The 24508-nt window shown below is 65.2% G+C and overlaps 7 non-coding genes across 7 annotated transcripts; all 7 read left to right on the top strand.

Moving 5' to 3' along the window:
* The first annotated feature begins 969 nt into the window (after positions 1 to 969).
* LOC143273612 (5S ribosomal RNA) lies at positions 970 to 1088 on the top strand. The gene has a single exon (XR_013051795.1). It is a non-coding gene; the product is annotated as a 5S ribosomal RNA (ribosomal RNA).
* A 3673-nt stretch (positions 1089 to 4761) lies between these two features.
* LOC143273611 (5S ribosomal RNA) lies at positions 4762 to 4880 on the top strand. The gene has a single exon (XR_013051794.1). It is a non-coding gene; the product is annotated as a 5S ribosomal RNA (ribosomal RNA).
* A 3676-nt stretch (positions 4881 to 8556) lies between these two features.
* On the top strand, positions 8557 to 8675 carry LOC143273609 (5S ribosomal RNA). Its single transcript, XR_013051792.1, has one exon. It is a non-coding gene; the product is annotated as a 5S ribosomal RNA (ribosomal RNA).
* Positions 8676 to 12347: 3672 nt separating this feature from the next.
* Positions 12348 to 12466, top strand: LOC143273608 (5S ribosomal RNA). Its single transcript, XR_013051791.1, has one exon. It is a non-coding gene; the product is annotated as a 5S ribosomal RNA (ribosomal RNA).
* Positions 12467 to 16138: 3672 nt separating this feature from the next.
* LOC143273607 (5S ribosomal RNA) lies at positions 16139 to 16257 on the top strand. The gene has a single exon (XR_013051790.1). It is a non-coding gene; the product is annotated as a 5S ribosomal RNA (ribosomal RNA).
* A 3671-nt stretch (positions 16258 to 19928) lies between these two features.
* On the top strand, positions 19929 to 20047 carry LOC143273606 (5S ribosomal RNA). Its single transcript, XR_013051789.1, has one exon. It is a non-coding gene; the product is annotated as a 5S ribosomal RNA (ribosomal RNA).
* A 3675-nt stretch (positions 20048 to 23722) lies between these two features.
* On the top strand, positions 23723 to 23841 carry LOC143273605 (5S ribosomal RNA). The gene has a single exon (XR_013051788.1). It is a non-coding gene; the product is annotated as a 5S ribosomal RNA (ribosomal RNA).
* Positions 23842 to 24508: the final 667 nt, after the last annotated feature.

Below are 24508 nucleotides of genomic sequence, written 5' to 3'. Positions count from 1 at the left end.
GCCTTTGTGTGTGTGTGTGTGTGTGTGTGTGTGTCTGTCTGTCTGTCTGTCTGTCTGTCTGTGTCTGTCTGTGTCTCCTGGGGAGAGGAGGAAGAGGAGTAGGAAGGAGCAACGGGGGGGAGGAGGAGGAGGAGGAGGAGGAGGAGAAGCCGACAGTTCCCCAAGGTGAGAGATGACAGTCGGTGCGAGCACCCCATCCGTCCAGGCACCACCTCGGGGCAGCACCGTCAGGAGGGTGAGCACCCTGTCTGGACGGGTGGATGACCCACCCGAAGGATCCGGCCGCCTTGCCTGCGCCTCCCTGGGCACCTCCCCTCCCCGGGAAGCCAGGAAAGAAAGTGGCAGAGCGCAGCCCGGGCAGGGCCACCCTCACCCCCACTCCCCACCCCCCCACCTCCACCTCCCCACCAGGACCCCCGAAGGCACAGAAATGGCCTGCAGGTCAGAGGAGGGCTCCAACCTGCTTGGCACAAAGACCAGGGGCTGGCTACCTGGCAACGGGTGGGGCGAGTCGCGGAACCAAGGCAGCCCCTGCCCTGGAAGGAAGAAGGTCCTGAGGCTTCAGCGCCCGCAGCCGTGGAAAGCCGAGCGGGGGAGCGGGAGGTGCGGGCGCGTGCACACCGGACCCGCCCGAGGCCCAGGGAGAGGGAGGAGCAGGCTTGCGGGCGAGCCAAGGTGCCAGGGGCCCGCCGGGTGTGCCCGGTGGGAGAGTGCGTCCGGCCGATGAAGCAGGACCGGGAGAGGAGAAGGTCCCGGGGAAACGCTGGCCACTGCCGGCCCTGGGCCCCCGCTGCGGGCCACGGACCACGGGCCACGGAGGCGGGCAGAGGGCTGAGGAGGGCCTCGCTGGCGTGCCGTCGCGTTGAGGGTGGGGCGCGAGCCGGGCTCAGGGGCGGCGGGTGGGTGGGTGAGCTGCTGAGGGCAGCGGCGGAGGTGAGGCTCTTGAGGCTCCGCGGGCCGGGCGCCATCGTCTACGGCCATACCACCCTGAACGCGCCCGATCTCGTCTGATCTCGGAAGCTAAGCAGGGTCCGGCCTGGTTAGTACTTGGATGGGAGACCGCCTGGGAATACCGGGTGCTGTAGGCTTTTTTTTTTGCCTTTGCCCCTTTTGGCCTTTGAAAGGCAGGCCCTTTGCGGCCGCGGGCCCCCATGGGGCGGGCCCCCGGACCCCTCCGCCTCCGCCTCCGCCTCCCACTCCCCCTCGCCCGCAAGGCTGCCAATTCGCCCGGCCATCGCAGCCCTCAGGCACGCTGCCAACCCACCGGGGGAAACACCCGAGTGGGGTTCCCAGGACCCCAGAAGAAGCTAAGATTCACATGAGAGAGGCAGGTCTCGCCTGACAGGCAGCCCAGGCTAGCCTTGCCCTCCACCAACCGGGGCTCCATCGCACCTGGCTGCCTGCCTGGCTCCACAGGCGGGGGTCTGGGAGGAGGACACTCCGGGTCCCGGCACGGGGGTGGGGTGGGGGGACAGATCCGCCCACCACCTCCACACAGCCCACCGCTTGGAAGCAGTCCCAGAGGAACCAGGCTCCCACCCGAGCCCTCCACCACGCCCACCTCCCCCACTAGGAGCCCCCACGGGATGGGGTGGTGGTGCCCAGGGGCGTGCCTACGGGCCTGCCTGCCTGCCTTCCTGCCTCCCTGAGTGTGTTTACTTTGGGTGCGTGCATTGCTGTGGATATTACTCTATGTAAATAAAACACTGATGGCCAGTGACCAGGCAGGAAGTATAGGCGGGACAAAGAGAGAGGAGAATTGGGGAAACAGGAAGAAGGAGGGAGAGACACTGCAGCCACCGCCAGGAGAAGAGCATGTAAAGAAGCCGGTAAGCCACCAGCCACGTGGCAAGCTATAGATTTATAAAAATGGGTTAATTTAAGATATAAGAACAGTTAACAAGAAGCCTGCCACGGCCATACAGTTTATAAGTGATACAAGCGTCTGAGTGATTATTTTATAAGTGGATTGTGGGACTGCGGGGCTTGGGGAACCTGGAGAGAAGCTCTCCAGCAACATGCACAGGTGAGTAGGCCCGTGTGGGAGTGCGTGTGGGCCTGTGTGCGTGTGTGCTTGTGTGCGTGTGTGCGTGTGTGTGTGTGTCTGTGTGTTCGGATCGGCCGCATTGTCATCTTGTGTGCCTGTGTAGCCTCATTCCTGCATCCTTGCATGTTTTGTGTGTTGGGGGGGGGATCTCACGCAAGTGTATGTGTGTGTGTGTGTGTGTGTGTGTGTGTGTGTGTGTTCCTGCGGGCGCACACGCACGCGGGCCTCTGTGCCTGCAGGCACCCTGGCTCGTGCGTGGGTGTCTGTGTGTGTGCGCGTGCGTGCGTGTGCGGGGGCACACATGCCCGAGTGTGTTTCCGTGTGGGCGAGCGTGTGTGTGGAGGTCTACGTGTGTGCGTGCATGAGTGTGAGTCCACGTGAAGCGGTGCCCTGGGGGGCTGCGACGTGTCCGTGGGTGTGGCTGCGCGTGTCGCCGGTGGGATGGGATGCCAGAGAGCCACAGTTGGTTGCTTCCCGAGCCCGACCCGAGGGGCCAAGGCCTGGGCGCAGGCCAGTAGAGGAGTCAGTCAGTAGTGCGGTGGCCGAGCAGAGGACCCGGGTCCAAGATGGGCCCGACCTGGAACCTAGTGGTCCCAGGGCAAGAGGAAGTCTCGGCTCAGGCGCTGTCCCACTAAGGCGCCGGCGTCGGAGGCGGTGGCGGCGGTGCGGGAATTCTCTGTCTGTCGCGGAAGCAGGTCCCCCAGAGCGGAGGGGTCCGTGCTGGGGTTTGAGAGGCCATCAGACCCCCGGCACACAGTCCGGTCCAGCCGCGCGACCTTCGTCGCGCCCGCTCAGACCCTTGGCTCTTCCGTGATGGAGGCAGCTTTGGATGGGTGCGTGGCCGGGTGGCCGCGGGGCAGTAAGAGAATTCTGGCCCCGTGACCCGCCTCTACCCCCAACGTCCACGGAGCTGAGCGCCAAAGAGACCCGTGTTCCAACCTGCCCTGGACATCCTTGCCCGTTTATGTGTGTGTGGCGAGGCTCGGGCTCCGTGTCTGGGTGTGGATGTGTGCACGAGTGTGCGCATGTTTGTGCCTCTGGTTTTGTACGCTCTGGCTTGGCTGTGCGGCCGTCCCTCCTTGCTAGAGCACGGGTGCTCGCTCCATCCAGTGAAGACAGACAGACAGACAGACAGACTTTGTGGCTGCAGGGCCCTGCCCGAGCTGTCTCATCCATTGGCAAGGGAAGATGTTCCCGAGGAGTCGGGGCCTAGACACACGCTTCCTTCCTCGTCCGGGACTCTCCAGAGGACAGTACTCTCCACAGGCAAGGTGGGAGGAGGCCCGCTGGCCGGGTGGGACCGAGGATAGATAGTCCAAGAGACGCCTGGCCCGGACGGGACCCGCCTCTGCCCCCACCGTGCACGCGCAGAGCGCCAAGACCCAAGTTCCAAGTTCGCTGGGACCCATGGGCGCAGGATCATCTTGCGCGCCTTCGCCTTCCAGCGAGACATTCTCCCTTCTCCCGGGCGGGCGGGCTGAGCGGGGCGGCTCATCATCATCGCTGCCGCCGCCGCCGCCGCCGCCGCCGCCGCCGCCGCCGCCGCTTCCCGGGGAGGGAGGCTTCTGCCACGGAGGAATGGATGGACGGGTTCTCCGTGGGGGTGGGGTGGGGGTGGGGGCAGAACCTGGAGCCCACGAGCTGGCATTCCAAGTTCCAGAGAGGGAACCAAGGTCCATCCAGGAGGTAGGGAAGGGTGTGTGAATGGGCGTGCATGTGTGTGTGTGTGCGTGTGTGTTTGTGCATGCCTTTGTGTGTGTGTGTGTGTGTGTGTGTCTGTCTGTCTGTCTGTCTGTCTGTCTGTGTCTGTCTGTGTCTCCTGGGGAGAGGAGGAAGAGGAGTAGGAAGGAGCAACGGGGGGGAGGAGGAGGAGGAGGAGGAGGAGGAGGAGAAGCCGACAGTTCCCCAAGGTGAGAGATGACAGTCGGTGCGAGCACCCCATCCGTCCAGGCACCACCTCGGGGCAGCACCGTCAGGAGGGTGAGCACCCTGTCTGGACGGGTGGATGACCCACCCGAAGGATCCGGCCGCCTTGCCTGCGCCTCCCTGGGCACCTCCCCTCCCCGGGAAGCCAGGAAAGAAAGTGGCAGAGCGCAGCCCGGGCAGGGCCACCCTCACCCCCACTCCCCACCCCCCCACCTCCACCTCCCCACCAGGACCCCCGAAGGCACAGAAATGGCCTGCAGGTCAGAGGAGGGCTCCAACCTGCTTGGCACAAAGACCAGGGGCTGGCTACCTGGCAACGGGTGGGGCGAGTCGCGGAACCAAGGCAGCCCCTGCCCTGGAAGGAAGAAGGTCCTGAGGCTTCAGCGCCCGCAGCCGTGGAAAGCCGAGCGGGGGAGCGGGAGGTGCGGGCGCGTGCACACCGGACCGGCCCGAGGCCCAGGGAGAGGGAGGAGCAGGCTTGCGGGCGAGCCAAGGTGCCAGGGGCCCGCCGGGTGTGCCCGGTGGGAGAGTGCGTCCGGCCGATGAAGCAGGACCGGGAGAGGAGAAGGTCCCGGGGAAACGCTGGCCACTGCCGGCCCTGGGCCCCCGCTGCGGGCCACGGACCACGGGCCACGGAGGCGGGCAGAGGGCTGAGGAGGGCCTCGCTGGCGTGCCGTCGCGTTGAGGGTGGGGCGCGAGCCGGGCTCAGGGGCGGCGGGTGGGTGGGTGAGCTGCTGAGGGCAGCGGCGGAGGTGAGGCTCTTGAGGCTCCGCGGGCCGGGCGCCATCGTCTACGGCCATACCACCCTGAACGCGCCCGATCTCGTCTGATCTCGGAAGCTAAGCAGGGTCCGGCCTGGTTAGTACTTGGATGGGAGACCGCCTGGGAATACCGGGTGCTGTAGGCTTTTTTTTTGCCTTTGCCCCTTTTGGCCTTTGAAAGGCAGGCCCTTTGCGGCCGCGGGCCCCCATGGGGCGGGCCCCCGGACCCCTCCGCCTCCGCCTCCGCCTCCCACTCCCCCTCGCCCGCAAGGCTGCCAATTCGCCCGGCCATCGCAGCCCTCAGGCACGCTGCCAACCCACCGGGGGAAACACCCGAGTGGGGTTCCCAGGACCCCAGAAGAAGCTAAGATTCACATGAGAGAGGCAGGTCTCGCCTGACAGGCAGCCCAGGCTAGCCTTGCCCTCCACCAACCGGGGCTCCATCGCACCTGGCTGCCTGCCTGGCTCCACAGGCGGGGGTCTGGGAGGAGGACACTCCGGGTCCCGGCACGGGGGTGGGGTGGGGGGACAGATCCGCCCACCACCTCCACACAGCCCACCGCTTGGAAGCAGTCCCAGAGGAACCAGGCTCCCACCCGAGCCCTCCACCACGCCCACCTCCCCCACTAGGAGCCCCCACGGGATGGGGTGGTGGTGCCCAGGGGCGTGCCTACGGGCCTGCCTGCCTGCCTTCCTGCCTCCCTGAGTGTGTTTACTTTGGGTGCGTGCATTGCTGTGGATATTACTCTATGTAAATAAAACACTGATGGCCAGTGACCAGGCAGGAAGTATAGGCGGGACAAAGAGAGAGGAGAATTGGGGAAACAGGAAGAAGGAGGGAGAGACACTGCAGCCACCGCCAGGAGAAGAGCATGTAAAGAAGCCGGTAAGCCACCAGCCACGTGGCAAGCTATAGATTTATAAAAATGGGTTAATTTAAGATATAAGAACAGTTAACAAGAAGCCTGCCACGGCCATACAGTTTATAAGTGATACAAGCGTCTGAGTGATTATTTTATAAGTGGATTGTGGGACTGCGGGGCTTGGGGAACCTGGAGAGAAGCTCTCCAGCAACATGCACAGGTGAGTAGGCCCGTGTGGGAGTGCGTGTGGGCCTGTGTGCGTGTGTGCTTGTGTGCGTGTGTGCGTGTGTGTGTGTGTCTGTGTGTTCGGATCGGCCGCATTGTCATCTTGTGTGCCTGTGTAGCCTCATTCCTGCATCCTTGCATGTTTTGTGTGTTGGGGGGGGGATCTCACGCAAGTGTATGTGTGTGTGTGTGTGTGTGTGTGTGTGTGTGTGTGTTCCTGCGGGCGCACACGCACGCGGGCCTCTGTGCCTGCAGGCACCCTGGCTCGTGCGTGGGTGTCTGTGTGTGTGCGCGTGCGTGCGTGTGCGGGGGCACACATGCCCGAGTGTGTTTCCGTGTGGGCGAGCGTGTGTGTGGAGGTCTACGTGTGTGCGTGCATGAGTGTGAGTCCACGTGAAGCGGTGCCCTGGGGGGCTGCGACGTGTCCGTGGGTGTGGCTGCGCGTGTCGCCGGTGGGATGGGATGCCAGAGAGCCACAGTTGGTTGCTTCCCGAGCCCGACCCGAGGGGCCAAGGCCTGGGCGCAGGCCAGTAGAGGAGTCAGTCAGTAGTGCGGTGGCCGAGCAGAGGACCCGGGTCCAAGATGGGCCCGACCTGGAACCTAGTGGTCCCAGGGCAAGAGGAAGTCTCGGCTCAGGCGCTGTCCCACTAAGGCGCCGGCGTCGGAGGCGGTGGCGGCGGTGCGGGAATTCTCTGTCTGTCGCGGAAGCAGGTCCCCCAGAGCGGAGGGGTCCGTGCTGGGGTTTGAGAGGCCATCAGACCCCCGGCACACAGTCCGGTCCAGCCGCGCGACCTTCGTCGCGCCCGCTCAGACCCTTGGCTCTTCCGTGATGGAGGCAGCTTTGGATGGGTGCGTGGCCGGGTGGCCGCGGGGCAGTAAGAGAATTCTGGCCCCGTGACCCGCCTCTACCCCCAACGTCCACGGAGCTGAGCGCCAAAGAGACCCGTGTTCCAACCTGCCCTGGACATCCTTGCCCGTTTATGTGTGTGTGGCGAGGCTCGGGCTCCGTGTCTGGGTGTGGATGTGTGCACGAGTGTGCGCATGTTTGTGCCTCTGGTTTTGTACGCTCTGGCTTGGCTGTGCGGCCGTCCCTCCTTGCTAGAGCACGGGTGCTCGCTCCATCCAGTGAAGACAGACAGACAGACAGACAGACTTTGTGGCTGCAGGGCCCTGCCCGAGCTGTCTCATCCATTGGCAAGGGAAGATGTTCCCGAGGAGTCGGGGCCTAGACACACGCTTCCTTCCTCGTCCGGGACTCTCCAGAGGACAGTACTCTCCACAGGCAAGGTGGGAGGAGGCCCGCTGGCCGGGTGGGACCGAGGATAGATAGTCCAAGAGACGCCTGGCCCGGACGGGACCCGCCTCTGCCCCCACCGTGCACGCGCAGAGCGCCAAGACCCAAGTTCCAAGTTCGCTGGGACCCATGGGCGCAGGATCATCTTGCGCGCCTTCGCCTTCCAGCGAGACATTCTCCCTTCTCCCGGGCGGGCGGGCTGAGCGGGGCGGCTCATCATCATCGCTGCCGCCGCCGCCGCCGCCGCCGCCGCCGCCGCCGCCGCCGCCGCTTCCCGGGGAGGGAGGCTTCTGCCACGGAGGAATGGATGGACGGGTTCTCCGTGGGGGTGGGGTGGGGGTGGGGGCAGAACCTGGAGCCCACGAGCTGGCATTCCAAGTTCCAGAGAGGGAACCAAGGTCCATCCAGGAGGTAGGGAAGGGTGTGTGAATGGGCGTGCATGTGTGTGTGTGTGCGTGTGTGTTTGTGCATGCCTTTGTGTGTGTGTGTGTGTGTGTGTGTCTGTCTGTCTGTCTGTCTGTCTGTCTGTCTGTGTCTGTCTGTGTCTCCTGGGGAGAGGAGGAAGAGGAGTAGGAAGGAGCAACGGGGGGGAGGAGGAGGAGGAGGAGGAGGAGGAGAAGCCGACAGTTCCCCAAGGTGAGAGATGACAGTCGGTGCGAGCACCCCATCCGTCCAGGCACCACCTCGGGGCAGCACCGTCAGGAGGGTGAGCACCCTGTCTGGACGGGTGGATGACCCACCCGAAGGATCCGGCCGCCTTGCCTGCGCCTCCCTGGGCACCTCCCCTCCCCGGGAAGCCAGGAAAGAAAGTGGCAGAGCGCAGCCCGGGCAGGGCCACCCTCACCCCCACTCCCCACCCCCCCACCTCCACCTCCCCACCAGGACCCCCGAAGGCACAGAAATGGCCTGCAGGTCAGAGGAGGGCTCCAACCTGCTTGGCACAAAGACCAGGGGCTGGCTACCTGGCAACGGGTGGGGCGAGTCGCGGAACCAAGGCAGCCCCTGCCCTGGAAGGAAGAAGGTCCTGAGGCTTCAGCGCCCGCAGCCGTGGAAAGCCGAGCGGGGGAGCGGGAGGTGCGGGCGCGTGCACACCGGACCGGCCCGAGGCCCAGGGAGAGGGAGGAGCAGGCTTGCGGGCGAGCCAAGGTGCCAGGGGCCCGCCGGGTGTGCCCGGTGGGAGAGTGCGTCCGGCCGATGAAGCAGGACCGGGAGAGGAGAAGGTCCCGGGGAAACGCTGGCCACTGCCGGCCCTGGGCCCCCGCTGCGGGCCACGGACCACGGGCCACGGAGGCGGGCAGAGGGCTGAGGAGGGCCTCGCTGGCGTGCCGTCGCGTTGAGGGTGGGGCGCGAGCCGGGCTCAGGGGCGGCGGGTGGGTGGGTGAGCTGCTGAGGGCAGCGGCGGAGGTGAGGCTCTTGAGGCTCCGCGGGCCGGGCGCCATCGTCTACGGCCATACCACCCTGAACGCGCCCGATCTCGTCTGATCTCGGAAGCTAAGCAGGGTCCGGCCTGGTTAGTACTTGGATGGGAGACCGCCTGGGAATACCGGGTGCTGTAGGCTTTTTTTTTGCCTTTGCCCCTTTTGGCCTTTGAAAGGCAGGCCCTTTGCGGCCGCGGGCCCCCATGGGGCGGGCCCCCGGACCCCTCCGCCTCCGCCTCCGCCTCCCACTCCCCCTCGCCCGCAAGGCTGCCAATTCGCCCGGCCATCGCAGCCCTCAGGCACGCTGCCAACCCACCGGGGGAAACACCCGAGTGGGGTTCCCAGGACCCCAGAAGAAGCTAAGATTCACATGAGAGAGGCAGGTCTCGCCTGACAGGCAGCCCAGGCTAGCCTTGCCCTCCACCAACCGGGGCTCCATCGCACCTGGCTGCCTGCCTGGCTCCACAGGCGGGGGTCTGGGAGGAGGACACTCCGGGTCCCGGCACGGGGGTGGGGTGGGGGGACAGATCCGCCCACCACCTCCACACAGCCCACCGCTTGGAAGCAGTCCCAGAGGAACCAGGCTCCCACCCGAGCCCTCCACCACGCCCACCTCCCCCACTAGGAGCCCCCACGGGATGGGGTGGTGGTGCCCAGGGGCGTGCCTACGGGCCTGCCTGCCTGCCTTCCTGCCTCCCTGAGTGTGTTTACTTTGGGTGCGTGCATTGCTGTGGATATTACTCTATGTAAATAAAACACTGATGGCCAGTGACCAGGCAGGAAGTATAGGCGGGACAAAGAGAGAGGAGAATTGGGGAAACAGGAAGAAGGAGGGAGAGACACTGCAGCCACCGCCAGGAGAAGAGCATGTAAAGAAGCCGGTAAGCCACCAGCCACGTGGCAAGCTATAGATTTATAAAAATGGGTTAATTTAAGATATAAGAACAGTTAACAAGAAGCCTGCCACGGCCATACAGTTTATAAGTGATACAAGCGTCTGAGTGATTATTTTATAAGTGGATTGTGGGACTGCGGGGCTTGGGGAACCTGGAGAGAAGCTCTCCAGCAACATGCACAGGTGAGTAGGCCCGTGTGGGAGTGCGTGTGGGCCTGTGTGCGTGTGTGCTTGTGTGCGTGTGTGCGTGTGTGTGTGTGTCTGTGTGTTCGGATCGGCCGCATTGTCATCTTGTGTGCCTGTGTAGCCTCATTCCTGCATCCTTGCATGTTTTGTGTGTTGGGGGGGGGATCTCACGCAAGTGTATGTGTGTGTGTGTGTGTGTGTGTGTGTGTGTGTTCCTGCGGGCGCACACGCACGCGGGCCTCTGTGCCTGCAGGCACCCTGGCTCGTGCGTGGGTGTCTGTGTGTGTGCGCGTGCGTGCGTGTGCGGGGGCACACATGCCCGAGTGTGTTTCCGTGTGGGCGAGCGTGTGTGTGGAGGTCTACGTGTGTGCGTGCATGAGTGTGAGTCCACGTGAAGCGGTGCCCTGGGGGGCTGCGACGTGTCCGTGGGTGTGGCTGCGCGTGTCGCCGGTGGGATGGGATGCCAGAGAGCCACAGTTGGTTGCTTCCCGAGCCCGACCCGAGGGGCCAAGGCCTGGGCGCAGGCCAGTAGAGGAGTCAGTCAGTAGTGCGGTGGCCGAGCAGAGGACCCGGGTCCAAGATGGGCCCGACCTGGAACCTAGTGGTCCCAGGGCAAGAGGAAGTCACGGGTCAGGCGCTGTCCCACTGAGGCGCCGGCGTCGGAGGCGGTGGCGGCGGTGCCGGAATTCTCTGTCTGTCGCGGAAGCAGGTCCCCCAGAGCGGAGGGGTCCGTGCTGGGGTTTGAGAGGCCATCAGACCCCCGGCACACAGTCCGGTCCAGCCGCGCGACCTTCGTCGCGCCCGCTCAGACCCTTGGCTCTTCCGTGATGGAGGCAGCTTTGGATGGGTGCGTGGCCGGGTGGCCGCGGGGCAGTAAGAGAATTCTGGCCCCGTGACCCGCCTCTACCCCCAACGTCCACGGAGCTGAGCGCCAAAGAGACCCGTGTTCCAACCTGCCCTGGACATCCTTGCCCGTTTATGTGTGTGTGGCGAGGCTCGGGCTCCGTGTCTGGGTGTGGATGTGTGCACGAGTGTGCGCATGTTTGTGCCTCTGGTTTTGTACGCTCTGGCTTGGCTGTGCGGCCGTCCCTCCTTGCTAGAGCACGGGTGCTCGCTCCATCCAGTGAAGACAGACAGACAGACAGACAGACTTTGTGGCTGCAGGGCCCTGCCCGAGCTGTCTCATCCATTGGCAAGGGAAGATGTTCCCGAGGAGTCGGGGCCTAGACACACGCTTCCTTCCTCGTCCGGGACTCTCCAGAGGACAGTACTCTCCACAGGCAAGGTGGGAGGAGGCCCGCTGGCCGGGTGGGACCGAGGATAGATAGTCCAAGAGACGCCTGGCCCGGACGGGACCCGCCTCTGCCCCCACCGTGCACGCGCAGAGCGCCAAGACCCAAGTTCCAAGTTCGCTGGGACCCATGGGCGCAGGATCATCTTGCGCGCCTTCGCCTTCCAGCGAGACATTCTCCCTTCTCCCGGGCGGGCGGGCTGAGCGGGGCGGCTCATCATCATCGCTGCCGCCGCCGCCGCCGCCGCCGCCGCCGCCGCCGCCGCCGCCGCTTCCCGGGGAGGGAGGCTTCTGCCACGGAGGAATGGATGGACGGGTTCTCCGTGGGGGTGGGGTGGGGGTGGGGGCAGAACCTGGAGCCCACGAGCTGGCATTCCAAGTTCCAGAGAGGGAACCAAGGTCCATCCAGGAGGTAGGGAAGGGTGTGTGAATGGGCGTGCATGTGTGTGTGTGTGCGTGTGTGTTTGTGCATGCCTTTGTGTGTGTGTGTGTGTGTGTGTCTGTCTGTCTGTCTGTCTGTCTGTCTGTGTCTGTCTGTGTCTCCTGGGGAGAGGAGGAAGAGGAGTAGGAAGGAGCAACGGGGGGGAGGAGGAGGAGGAGGAGGAGGAGGAGGAGGAGAAGCCGACAGTTCCCCAAGGTGAGAGATGACAGTCGGTGCGAGCACCCCATCCGTCCAGGCACCACCTCGGGGCAGCACCGTCAGGAGGGTGAGCACCCTGTCTGGACGGGTGGATGACCCACCCGAAGGATCCGGCCGCCTTGCCTGCGCCTCCCTGGGCACCTCCCCTCCCCGGGAAGCCAGGAAAGAAAGTGGCAGAGCGCAGCCCGGGCAGGGCCACCCTCACCCCCACTCCCCACCCCCCCACCTCCACCTCCCCACCAGGACCCCCGAAGGCACAGAAATGGCCTGCAGGTCAGAGGAGGGCTCCAACCTGCTTGGCACAAAGACCAGGGGCTGGCTACCTGGCAACGGGTGGGGCGAGTCGCGGAACCAAGGCAGCCCCTGCCCTGGAAGGAAGAAGGTCCTGAGGCTTCAGCGCCCGCAGCCGTGGAAAGCCGAGCGGGGGAGCGGGAGGTGCGGGCGCGTGCACACCGGACCCGCCCGAGGCCCAGGGAGAGGGAGGAGCAGGCTTGCGGGCGAGCCAAGGTGCCAGGGGCCCGCCGGGTGTGCCCGGTGGGAGAGTGCGTCCGGCCGATGAAGCAGGACCGGGAGAGGAGAAGGTCCCGGGGAAACGCTGGCCACTGCCGGCCCTGGGCCCCCGCTGCGGGCCACGGACCACGGGCCACGGAGGCGGGCAGAGGGCTGAGGAGGGCCTCGCTGGCGTGCCGTCGCGTTGAGGGTGGGGCGCGAGCCGGGCTCAGGGGCGGCGGGTGGGTGGGTGAGCTGCTGAGGGCAGCGGCGGAGGTGAGGCTCTTGAGGCTCCGCGGGCCGGGCGCCATCGTCTACGGCCATACCACCCTGAACGCGCCCGATCTCGTCTGATCTCGGAAGCTAAGCAGGGTCCGGCCTGGTTAGTACTTGGATGGGAGACCGCCTGGGAATACCGGGTGCTGTAGGCTTTTTTTTTGCCTTTGCCCCTTTTGGCCTTTGAAAGGCAGGCCCTTTGCGGCCGCGGGCCCCCATGGGGCGGGCCCCCGGACCCCTCCGCCTCCGCCTCCGCCTCCCACTCCCCCTCGCCCGCAAGGCTGCCAATTCGCCCGGCCATCGCAGCCCTCAGGCACGCTGCCAACCCACCGGGGGAAACACCCGAGTGGGGTTCCCAGGACCCCAGAAGAAGCTAAGATTCACATGAGAGAGGCAGGTCTCGCCTGACAGGCAGCCCAGGCTAGCCTTGCCCTCCACCAACCGGGGCTCCATCGCACCTGGCTGCCTGCCTGGCTCCACAGGCGGGGGTCTGGGAGGAGGACACTCCGGGTCCCGGCACGGGGGTGGGGTGGGGGGACAGATCCGCCCACCACCTCCACACAGCCCACCGCTTGGAAGCAGTCCCAGAGGAACCAGGCTCCCACCCGAGCCCTCCACCACGCCCACCTCCCCCACTAGGAGCCCCCACGGGATGGGGTGGTGGTGCCCAGGGGCGTGCCTACGGGCCTGCCTGCCTGCCTTCCTGCCTCCCTGAGTGTGTTTACTTTGGGTGCGTGCATTGCTGTGGATATTACTCTATGTAAATAAAACACTGATGGCCAGTGACCAGGCAGGAAGTATAGGCGGGACAAAGAGAGAGGAGAATTGGGGAAACAGGAAGAAGGAGGGAGAGACACTGCAGCCACCGCCAGGAGAAGAGCATGTAAAGAAGCCGGTAAGCCACCAGCCACGTGGCAAGCTATAGATTTATAAAAATGGGTTAATTTAAGATATAAGAACAGTTAACAAGAAGCCTGCCACGGCCATACAGTTTATAAGTGATACAAGCGTCTGAGTGATTATTTTATAAGTGGATTGTGGGACTGCGGGGCTTGGGGAACCTGGAGAGAAGCTCTCCAGCAACATGCACAGGTGAGTAGGCCCGTGTGGGAGTGCGTGTGGGCCTGTGTGCGTGTGTGCTTGTGTGCGTGTGTGCGTGTGTGTGTGTGTCTGTGTGTTCGGATCGGCCGCATTGTCATCTTGTGTGCCTGTGTAGCCTCATTCCTGCATCCTTGCATGTTTTGTGTGTTGGGGGGGGGATCTCACGCAAGTGTATGTGTGTGTGTGTGTGTGTGTGTGTGTGTGTGTGTTCCTGCGGGCGCACACGCACGCGGGCCTCTGTGCCTGCAGGCACCCTGGCTCGTGCGTGGGTGTCTGTGTGTGTGCGCGTGCGTGCGTGTGCGGGGGCACACATGCCGAGTGTGTTTCCGTGTGGGCGAGCGTGTGTGTGGAGGTCTACGTGTGTGCGTGCATGAGTGTGAGTCCACGTGAAGCGGTGCCCTGGGGGGCTGCGACGTGTCCGTGGGTGTGGCTGCGCGTGTCGCCGGTGGGATGGGATGCCAGAGAGCCACAGTTGGTTGCTTCCCGAGCCCGACCCGAGGGGCCAAGGCCTGGGCGCAGGCCAGTAGAGGAGTCAGTCAGTAGTGCGGTGGCCGAGCAGAGGACCCGGGTCCAAGATGGGCCCGACCTGGAACCTAGTGGTCCCAGGGCAAGAGGAAGTCTCGGCTCAGGCGCTGTCCCACTAAGGCGCCGGCGTCGGAGGCGGTGGCGGCGGTGCGGGAATTCTCTGTCTGTCGCGGAAGCAGGTCCCCCAGAGCGGAGGGGTCCGTGCTGGGGTTTGAGAGGCCATCAGACCCCCGGCACACAGTCCGGTCCAGCCGCGCGACCTTCGTCGCGCCCGCTCAGACCCTTGGCTCTTCCGTGATGGAGGCAGCTTTGGATGGGTGCGTGGCCGGGTGGCCGCGGGGCAGTAAGAGAATTCTGGCCCCGTGACCCGCCTCTACCCCCAACGTCCACGGAGCTGAGCGCCAAAGAGACCCGTGTTCCAACCTGCCCTGGACATCCTTGCCCGTTTATGTGTGTGTGGCGAGGCTCGGGCTCCGTGTCTGGGTGTGGATGTGTGCACGAGTGTGCGCATGTTTGTGCCTCTGGTTTTGTACGCTCTGGCTTGGCTGTGCGGCCGTCCCTCCTTGCTAGAGCACGGGTGCTCGCTCCATCCAGTGAAGACAGACAGACAGACAGACAGACTTTGTGGCTGCAGGGCCCTGCCCGAGCTGTCTCATCCATTGGCAAGGGAAGATGTTCCCGAGGAGTCGGGGCCTAGACACACGCTTCCTTCCTCGTCCGGGACTCTCCAGAGGACAGTACTCTCCACAGGCAAGGTGGGAGGAGGCCCGCTGGCCGGGTGGGACCGAGGATAGATAGTCCAAGAGACGCCTGGCCCGGACGGGACCCGCCTCTGCCCCCACCGTGCACGCGCAGAGCGCCAAGACCCAAGTTCCAAGTTCGCTGGGACCCATGGGCGCAGGATCATCTTGCGCGCCTTCGCCTTCCAGCGAGACATTCTCCCTTCTCCCGGGCGGGCGGGCTGAGCGGGGCGGCTCATCATCATCGCTGCCGCCGCCGCCGCCGCCGCCGCCGCCGCCGCCGCCGCCGCCGCTTCCCGGGGAGGGAGGCTTCTGCCACGGAGGAATGGATGGACGGGTTCTCCGTGGGGGTGGGGTGGGGGTGGGGGCAGAACCTGGAGCCCACGAGCTGGCATTCCAAGTTCCAGAGAGGGAACCAAGGTCCATCCAGGAGGTAGGGAAGGGTGTGTGAATGGGCGTGCATGTGTGTGTGTGTGCGTGTGTGTTTGTGCATGCCTTTGTGTGTGTGTGTGTGTGTGTGTGTCTGTCTGTCTGTCTGTCTGTCTGTCTGTGTCTGTCTGTGTCTCCTGGGGAGAGGAGGAAGAGGAGTAGGAAGGAGCAACGGGGGGGAGGAGGAGGAGGAGGAGGAGGAGGAGGAGAAGCCGACAGTTCCCCAAGGTGAGAGATGACAGTCGGTGCGAGCACCCCATCCGTCCAGGCACCACCTCGGGGCAGCACCGTCAGGAGGGTGAGTACCCTGTCTGGACGGGTGGATGACCCACCCGAAGGATCCGGCCGCCTTGCCTGCGCCTCCCTGGGCACCTCCCCTCCCCGGGAAGCCAGGAAAGAAAGTGGCAGAGCGCAGCCCGGGCAGGGCCACCCTCACCCCCACTCCCCACCCCCCCACCTCCACCTCCCCACCAGGACCCCCGAAGGCACAGAAATGGCCTGCAGGTCAGAGGAGGGCTCCAACCTGCTTGGCACAAAGACCAGGGGCTGGCTACCTGGCAACGGGTGGGGCGAGTCGCGGAACCAAGGCAGCCCCTGCCCTGGAAGGAAGAAGGTCCTGAGGCTTCAGCGCCCGCAGCCGTGGAAAGCCGAGCGGGGGAGCGGGAGGTGCGGGCGCGTGCACACCGGACCGGCCCGAGGCCCAGGGAGAGGGAGGAGCAGGCTTGCGGGCGAGCCAAGGTGCCAGGGGCCCGCCGGGTGTGCCCGGTGGGAGAGTGCGTCCGGCCGATGAAGCAGGACCGGGAGAGGAGAAGGTCCCGGGGAAACGCTGGCCACTGCCGGCCCTGGGCCCCCGCTGCGGGCCACGGACCACGGGCCACGGAGGCGGGCAGAGGGCTGAGGAGGGCCTCGCTGGCGTGCCGTCGCGTTGAGGGTGGGGCGCGAGCCGGGCTCAGGGGCGGCGGGTGGGTGGGTGAGCTGCTGAGGGCAGCGGCGGAGGTGAGGCTCTTGAGGCTCCGCGGGCCGGGCGCCATCGTCTACGGCCATACCACCCTGAACGCGCCCGATCTCGTCTGATCTCGGAAGCTAAGCAGGGTCCGGCCTGGTTAGTACTTGGATGGGAGACCGCCTGGGAATACCGGGTGCTGTAGGCTTTTTTTTTGCCTTTGCCCCTTTTGGCCTTTGAAAGGCAGGCCCTTTGCGGCCGCGGGCCCCCATGGGGCGGGCCCCCGGACCCCTCCGCCTCCGCCTCCGCCTCCCACTCCCCCTCGCCCGCAAGGCTGCCAATTCGCCCGGCCATCGCAGCCCTCAGGCACGCTGCCAACCCACCGGGGGAAACACCCGAGTGGGGTTCCCAGGACCCCAGAAGAAGCTAAGATTCACATGAGAGAGGCAGGTCTCGCCTGACAGGCAGCCCAGGCTAGCCTTGCCCTCCACCAACCGGGGCTCCATCGCACCTGGCTGCCTGCCTGGCTCCACAGGCGGGGGTCTGGGAGGAGGACACTCCGGGTCCCGGCACGGGGGTGGGGTGGGGGGACAGATCCGCCCACCACCTCCACACAGCCCACCGCTTGGAAGCAGTCCCAGAGGAACCAGGCTCCCACCCGAGCCCTCCACCACGCCCACCTCCCCCACTAGGAGCCCCCACGGGATGGGGTGGTGGTGCCCAGGGGCGTGCCTACGGGCCTGCCTGCCTGCCTTCCTGCCTCCCTGAGTGTGTTTACTTTGGGTGCGTGCATTGCTGTGGATATTACTCTATGTAAATAAAACACTGATGGCCAGTGACCAGGCAGGAAGTATAGGCGGGACAAAGAGAGAGGAGAATTGGGGAAACAGGAAGAAGGAGGGAGAGACACTGCAGCCACCGCCAGGAGAAGAGCATGTAAAGAAGCCGGTAAGCCACCAGCCACGTGGCAAGCTATAGATTTATAAAAATGGGTTAATTTAAGATATAAGAACAGTTAACAAGAAGCCTGCCACGGCCATACAGTTTATAAGTGATACAAGCGTCTGAGTGATTATTTTATAAGTGGATTGTGGGACTGCGGGGCTTGGGGAACCTGGAGAGAAGCTCTCCAGCAACATGCACAGGTGAGTAGGCCCGTGTGGGAGTGCGTGTGGGCCTGTGTGCGTGTGTGCTTGTGTGCGTGTGTGCGTGTGTGTGTGTGTCTGTGTGTTCGGATCGGCCGCATTGTCATCTTGTGTGCCTGTGTAGCCTCATTCCTGCATCCTTGCATGTTTTGTGTGTTGGGGGGGGGATCTCACGCAAGTGTATGTGTGTGTGTGTGTGTGTGTGTGTGTGTGTGTTCCTGCGGGCGCACACGCACGCGGGCCTCTGTGCCTGCAGGCACCCTGGCTCGTGCGTGGGTGTCTGTGTGTGTGCGCGTGCGTGCGTGTGCGGGGGCACACATGCCCGAGTGTGTTTCCGTGTGGGCGAGCGTGTGTGTGGAGGTCTACGTGTGTGCGTGCATGAGTGTGAGTCCACGTGAAGCGGTGCCCTGGGGGGCTGCGACGTGTCCGTGGGTGTGGCTGCGCGTGTCGCCGGTGGGATGGGATGCCAGAGAGCCACAGTTGGTTGCTTCCCGAGCCCGACCCGAGGGGCCAAGGCCTGGGCGCAGGCCAGTAGAGGAGTCAGTCAGTAGTGCGGTGGCCGAGCAGAGGACCCGGGTCCAAGATGGGCCCGACCTGGAACCTAGTGGTCCCAGGGCAAGAGGAAGTCACGGGTCAGGCGCTGTCCCACTGAGGCGCCGGCGTCGGAGGCGGTGGCGGCGGTGCCGGAATTCTCTGTCTGTCGCGGAAGCAGGTCCCCCAGAGCGGAGGGGTCCGTGCTGGGGTTTGAGAGGCCATCAGACCCCCGGCACACAGTCCGGTCCAGCCGCGCGACCTTCGTCGCGCCCGCTCAGACCCTTGGCTCTTCCGTGATGGAGGCAGCTTTGGATGGGTGCGTGGCCGGGTGGCCGCGGGGCAGTAAGAGAATTCTGGCCCCGTGACCCGCCTCTACCCCCAACGTCCACGGAGCTGAGCGCCAAAGAGACCCGTGTTCCAACCTGCCCTGGACATCCTTGCCCGTTTATGTGTGTGTGGCGAGGCTCGGGCTCCGTGTCTGGGTGTGGATGTGTGCACGAGTGTGCGCATGTTTGTGCCTCTGGTTTTGTACGCTCTGGCTTGGCTGTGCGGCCGTCCCTCCTTGCTAGAGCACGGGTGCTCGCTCCATCCAGTGAAGACAGACAGACAGACAGACAGACTTTGTGGCTGCAGGGCCCTGCCCGAGCTGTCTCATCCATTGGCAAGGGAAGATGTTCCCGAGGAGTCGGGGCCTAGACACACGCTTCCTTCCTCGTCCGGGACTCTCCAGAGGACAGTACTCTCCACAGGCAAGGTGGGAGGAGGCCCGCTGGCCGGGTGGGACCGAGGATAGATAGTCCAAGAGACGCCTGGCCCGGACGGGACCCGCCTCTGCCCCCACCGTGCACGCGCAGAGCGCCAAGACCCAAGTTCCAAGTTCGCTGGGACCCATGGGCGCAGGATCATCTTGCGCGCCTTCGCCTTCCAGCGAGACATTCTCCCTTCTCCCGGGCGGGCGGGCTGAGCGGGGCGGCTCATCATCATCGCTGCCGCCGCCGCCGCCGCCGCCGCCGCCGCCGCCGCCGCCGCCGCTTCCCGGGGAGGGAGGCTTCTGCCACGGAGGAATGGATGGACGGGTTCTCCGTGGGGGTGGGGTGGGGGTGGGGGCAGAACCTGGAGCCCACGAGCTGGCATTCCAAGTTCCAGAGAGGGAACCAAGGTCCATCCAGGAGGTAGGGAAGGGTGTGTGAATGGGCGTGCATGTGTGTGTGTGTGCGTGTGTGTTTGTGCATGCCTTTGTGTGTGTGTGTGTGTGTGTGTGTGTCTGTCTGTCTGTCTGTCTGTCTGTCTGTCTGTGTCTGTCTGTGTCTCCTGGGGAGAGGAGGAAGAGGAGTAGGAAGGAGCAACGGGGGGGAGGAGGAGGAGGAGGAGGAGGAGAAGCCGACAGTTCCCCAAGGTGAGAGATGACAGTCGGTGCGAGCACCCCATCCGTCCAGGCACCACCTCGGGGCAGCACCGTCAGGAGGGTGAGCACCCTGTCTGGACGGGTGGATGACCCACCCGAAGGATCCGGCCGCCTTGCCTGCGCCTCCCTGGGCACCTCCCCTCCCCGGGAAGCCAGGAAAGAAAGTGGCAGAGCGCAGCCCGGGCAGGGCCACCCTCACCCCCACTCCCCACCCCCCCACCTCCACCTCCCCACCAGGACCCCCGAAGGCACAGAAATGGCCTGCAGGTCAGAGGAGGGCTCCAACCTGCTTGGCACAAAGACCAGGGGCTGGCTACCTGGCAACGGGTGGGGCGAGTCGCGGAACCAAGGCAGCCCCTGCCCTGGAAGGAAGAAGGTCCTGAGGCTTCAGCGCCCGCAGCCGTGGAAAGCCGAGCGGGGGAGCGGGAGGTGCGGGCGCGTGCACACCGGACCGGCCCGAGGCCCAGGGAGAGGGAGGAGCAGGCTTGCGGGCGAGCCAAGGTGCCAGGGGCCCGCCGGGTGTGCCCGGTGGGAGAGTGCGTCCGGCCGATGAAGCAGGACCGGGAGAGGAGAAGGTCCCGGGGAAACGCTGGCCACTGCCGGCCCTGGGCCCCCGCTGCGGGCCACGGACCACGGGCCACGGAGGCGGGCAGAGGGCTGAGGAGGGCCTCGCTGGCGTGCCGTCGCGTTGAGGGTGGGGCGCGAGCCGGGCTCAGGGGCGGCGGGTGGGTGGGTGAGCTGCTGAGGGCAGCGGCGGAGGTGAGGCTCTTGAGGCTCCGCGGGCCGGGCGCCATCGTCTACGGCCATACCACCCTGAACGCGCCCGATCTCGTCTGATCTCGGAAGCTAAGCAGGGTCCGGCCTGGTTAGTACTTGGATGGGAGACCGCCTGGGAATACCGGGTGCTGTAGGCTTTTTTTTTGCCTTTGCCCCTTTTGGCCTTTGAAAGGCAGGCCCTTTGCGGCCGCGGGCCCCCATGGGGCGGGCCCCCGGACCCCTCCGCCTCCGCCTCCGCCTCCCACTCCCCCTCGCCCGCAAGGCTGCCAATTCGCCCGGCCATCGCAGCCCTCAGGCACGCTGCCAACCCACCGGGGGAAACACCCGAGTGGGGTTCCCAGGACCCCAGAAGAAGCTAAGATTCACATGAGAGAGGCAGGTCTCGCCTGACAGGCAGCCCAGGCTAGCCTTGCCCTCCACCAACCGGGGCTCCATCGCACCTGGCTGCCTGCCTGGCTCCACAGGCGGGGGTCTGGGAGGAGGACACTCCGGGTCCCGGCACGGGGGTGGGGTGGGGGGACAGATCCGCCCACCACCTCCACACAGCCCACCGCTTGGAAGCAGTCCCAGAGGAACCAGGCTCCCACCCGAGCCCTCCACCACGCCCACCTCCCCCACTAGGAGCCCCCACGGGATGGGGTGGTGGTGCCCAGGGGCGTGCCTACGGGCCTGCCTGCCTGCCTTCCTGCCTCCCTGAGTGTGTTTACTTTGGGTGCGTGCATTGCTGTGGATATTACTCTATGTAAATAAAACACTGATGGCCAGTGACCAGGCAGGAAGTATAGGCGGGACAAAGAGAGAGGAGAATTGGGGAAACAGGAAGAAGGAGGGAGAGACACTGCAGCCACCGCCAGGAGAAGAGCATGTAAAGAAGCCGGTAAGCCACCAGCCACGTGGCAAGCTATAGATTTATAAAAATGGGTTAATTTAAGATATAAGAACAGTTAACAAGAAGCCTGCCACGGCCATACAGTTTATAAGTGATACAAGCGTCTGAGTGATTATTTTATAAGTGGATTGTGGGACTGCGGGGCTTGGGGAACCTGGAGAGAAGCTCTCCAGCAACATGCACAGGTGAGTAGGCCCGTGTGGGAGTGCGTGTGGGCCTGTGTGCGTGTGTGCTTGTGTGCGTGTGTGCGTGTGTGTGTGTGTCTGTGTGTTCGGATCGGCCGCATTGTCATCTTGTGTGCCTGTGTAGCCTCATTCCTGCATCCTTGCATGTTTTGTGTGTTGGGGGGGGGATCTCACGCAAGTGTATGTGTGTGTGTGTGTGTGTGTGTGTGTGTGTGTGTGTTCCTGCGGGCGCACACGCACGCGGGCCTCTGTGCCTGCAGGCACCCTGGCTCGTGCGTGGGTGTCTGTGTGTGTGCGCGTGCGTGCGTGTGCGGGGGCACACATGCCGAGTGTGTTTCCGTGTGGGCGAGCGTGTGTGTGGAGGTCTACGTGTGTGCGTGCATGAGTGTGAGTCCACGTGAAGCGGTGCCCTGGGGGGCTGCGACGTGTCCGTGGGTGTGGCTGCGCGTGTCGCCGGTGGGATGGGATGCCAGAGAGCCACAGTTGGTTGCTTCCCGAGCCCGACCCGAGGGGCCAAGGCCTGGGCGCAGGCCAGTAGAGGAGTCAGTCAGTAGTGCGGTGGCCGAGCAGAGGACCCGGGTCCAAGATGGGCCCGACCTGGAACCTAGTGGTCCCAGGGCAAGAGGAAGTCACGGGTCAGGCGCTGTCCCACTGAGGCGCCGGCGTCGGAGGCGGTGGCGGCGGTGCCGGAATTCTCTGTCTGTCGCGGAAGCAGGTCCCCCAGAGCGGAGGGGTCCGTGCTGGGGTTTGAGAGGCCATCAGACCCCCGGCACACAGTCCGGTCCAGCCGCGCGACCTTCGTCGCGCCCGCTCAGACCCTTGGCTCTTCCGTGATGGAGGCAGCTTTGGATGGGTGCGTGGCCGGGTGGCCGCGGGGCAGTAAGAGAATTCTGGCCCCGTGACCCGCCTCTACCCCCAACGTCCACGGAGCTGAGCGCCAAAGAGACCCGTGTTCCAACCTGCCCTGGACATCCTTGCCCGTTTATGTGTGTGTGGCGAGGCTCGGGCTCCGTGTCTGGGTGTGGATGTGTGCACGAGTGTGCGCATGTTTGTGCCTCTGGTTTTGTACGCTCTGGCTTGGCTGTGCGGCCGTCCCTCCTTGCTAGAGCACGGGTGCTCGCTCCATCCAGTGAAGACAGACAGACAGACAGACAGACTTTGTGGCTGCAGGGCCCTGCCCGAGCTGTCTCATCCATTGGCAAGGGAAGATGTTCCCGAGGAGTCGGGGCCTAGACACACGCTTCCTTCCTCGTCCGGGACTCTCCAGAGGACAGTACTCTCCACAGGCAAGGTGGGAGGAGGCCCGCTGGCCGGGTGGGACCGAGGATAGATAGTCCAAGAGACGCCTGGCCCGGACGGGACCCGCCTCTGCCCCCACCGTGCACGCGCAGAGCGCCAAGACCCAAGTTCCAAGTTCGCTGGGACCCATGGGCGCAGGATCATCTTGCGCGCCTTCGCCTTCCAGCGAGACATTCTCCCTTCTCCCGGGCGGGCGGGCTGAGCGGGGCGGCTCATCATCATCGCTGCCGCCGCCGCCGCCGCCGCCGCCGCCGCCGCCGCCGCCGCCGCTTCCCGGGGAGGGAGGCTTCTGCCACGGAGGAATGGATGGACGGGTTCTCCGTGGGGGTGGGGTGGGGGTGGGGGCAGAACCTGGAGCCCACGAGCTGGCATTCCAAGTTCCAGAGAGGGAACCAAGGTCCATCCAGGAGGTAGGGAAGGGTGTGTGAATGGGCGTGCATGTGTGTGTGTGTGCGTGTGTGTTTGTGCATGCCTTTGTGTGTGTGTGTGTGTGTGTGTCTGTCTGTCTGTCTGTCTGTCTGTCTGTGTCTGTCTGTGTCTCCTGGGGAGAGGAGGAAGAGGAGTAGGAAGGAGCAACGGGGGGGAGGAGGAGGAGGAGGAGGAGGAGGAGGAGGAGAAGCCGACAGTTCCCCAAGGTGAGAGATGACAGTCGGTGCGAGCACCCCATCCGTCCAGGCACCACCTCGGGGCAGCACCGTCAGGAGGGTGAGCACCCTGTCTGGACGGGTGGATGACCCACCCGAAGGATCCGGCCGCCTTGCCTGCGCCTCCCTGGGCACCTCCCCTCCCCGGGAAGCCAGGAAAGAAAGTGGCAGAGCGCAGCCCGGGCAGGGCCACCCTCACCCCCACTCCCCACCCCCCCACCTCCACCTCCCCACCAGGACCCCCGAAGGCACAGAAATGGCCTGCAGGTCAGAGGAGGGCTCCAACCTGCTTGGCACAAAGACCAGGGGCTGGCTACCTGGCAACGGGTGGGGCGAGTCGCGGAACCAAGGCAGCCCCTGCCCTGGAAGGAAGAAGGTCCTGAGGCTTCAGCGCCCGCAGCCGTGGAAAGCCGAGCGGGGGAGCGGGAGGTGCGGGCGCGTGCACACCGGACCGGCCCGAGGCCCAGGGAGAGGGAGGAGCAGGCTTGCGGGCGAGCCAAGGTGCCAGGGGCCCGCCGGGTGTGCCCGGTGGGAGAGTGCGTCCGGCCGATGAAGCAGGACCGGGAGAGGAGAAGGTCCCGGGGAAACGCTGGCCACTGCCGGCCCTGGGCCCCCGCTGCGGGCCACGGACCACGGGCCACGGAGGCGGGCAGAGGGCTGAGGAGGGCCTCGCTGGCGTGCCGTCGCGTTGAGGGTGGGGCGCGAGCCGGGCTCAGGGGCGGCGGGTGGGTGGGTGAGCTGCTGAGGGCAGCGGCGGAGGTGAGGCTCTTGAGGCTCCGCGGGCCGGGCGCCATCGTCTACGGCCATACCACCCTGAACGCGCCCGATCTCGTCTGATCTCGGAAGCTAAGCAGGGTCCGGCCTGGTTAGTACTTGGATGGGAGACCGCCTGGGAATACCGGGTGCTGTAGGCTTTTTTTTTGCCTTTGCCCCTTTTGGCCTTTGAAAGGCAGGCCCTTTGCGGCCGCGGGCCCCCATGGGGCGGGCCCCCGGACCCCTCCGCCTCCGCCTCCGCCTCCCACTCCCCCTCGCCCGCAAGGCTGCCAATTCGCCCGGCCATCGCAGCCCTCAGGCACGCTGCCAACCCACCGGGGGAAACACCCGAGTGGGGTTCCCAGGACCCCAGAAGAAGCTAAGATTCACATGAGAGAGGCAGGTCTCGCCTGACAGGCAGCCCAGGCTAGCCTTGCCCTCCACCAACCGGGGCTCCATCGCACCTGGCTGCCTGCCTGGCTCCACAGGCGGGGGTCTGGGAGGAGGACACTCCGGGTCCCGGCACGGGGGTGGGGTGGGGGGACAGATCCGCCCACCACCTCCACACAGCCCACCGCTTGGAAGCAGTCCCAGAGGAACCAGGCTCCCACCCGAGCCCTCCACCACGCCCACCTCCCCCACTAGGAGCCCCCACGGGATGGGGTGGTGGTGCCCAGGGGCGTGCCTACGGGCCTGCCTGCCTGCCTTCCTGCCTCCCTGAGTGTGTTTACTTTGGGTGCGTGCATTGCTGTGGATATTACTCTATGTAAATAAAACACTGATGGCCAGTGACCAGGCAGGAAGTATAGGCGGGACAAAGAGAGAGGA

This window comes from Peromyscus maniculatus, chromosome 5 (genome assembly GCF_049852395.1).
Source record: "Peromyscus maniculatus bairdii isolate BWxNUB_F1_BW_parent chromosome 5, HU_Pman_BW_mat_3.1, whole genome shotgun sequence".
NCBI lineage: Eukaryota > Metazoa > Chordata > Mammalia > Rodentia > Cricetidae > Peromyscus > Peromyscus maniculatus.
The sequence above is the reverse complement of the archived record's forward strand: the minus strand, read 5'-3'. Positions and strand labels throughout refer to the sequence as shown.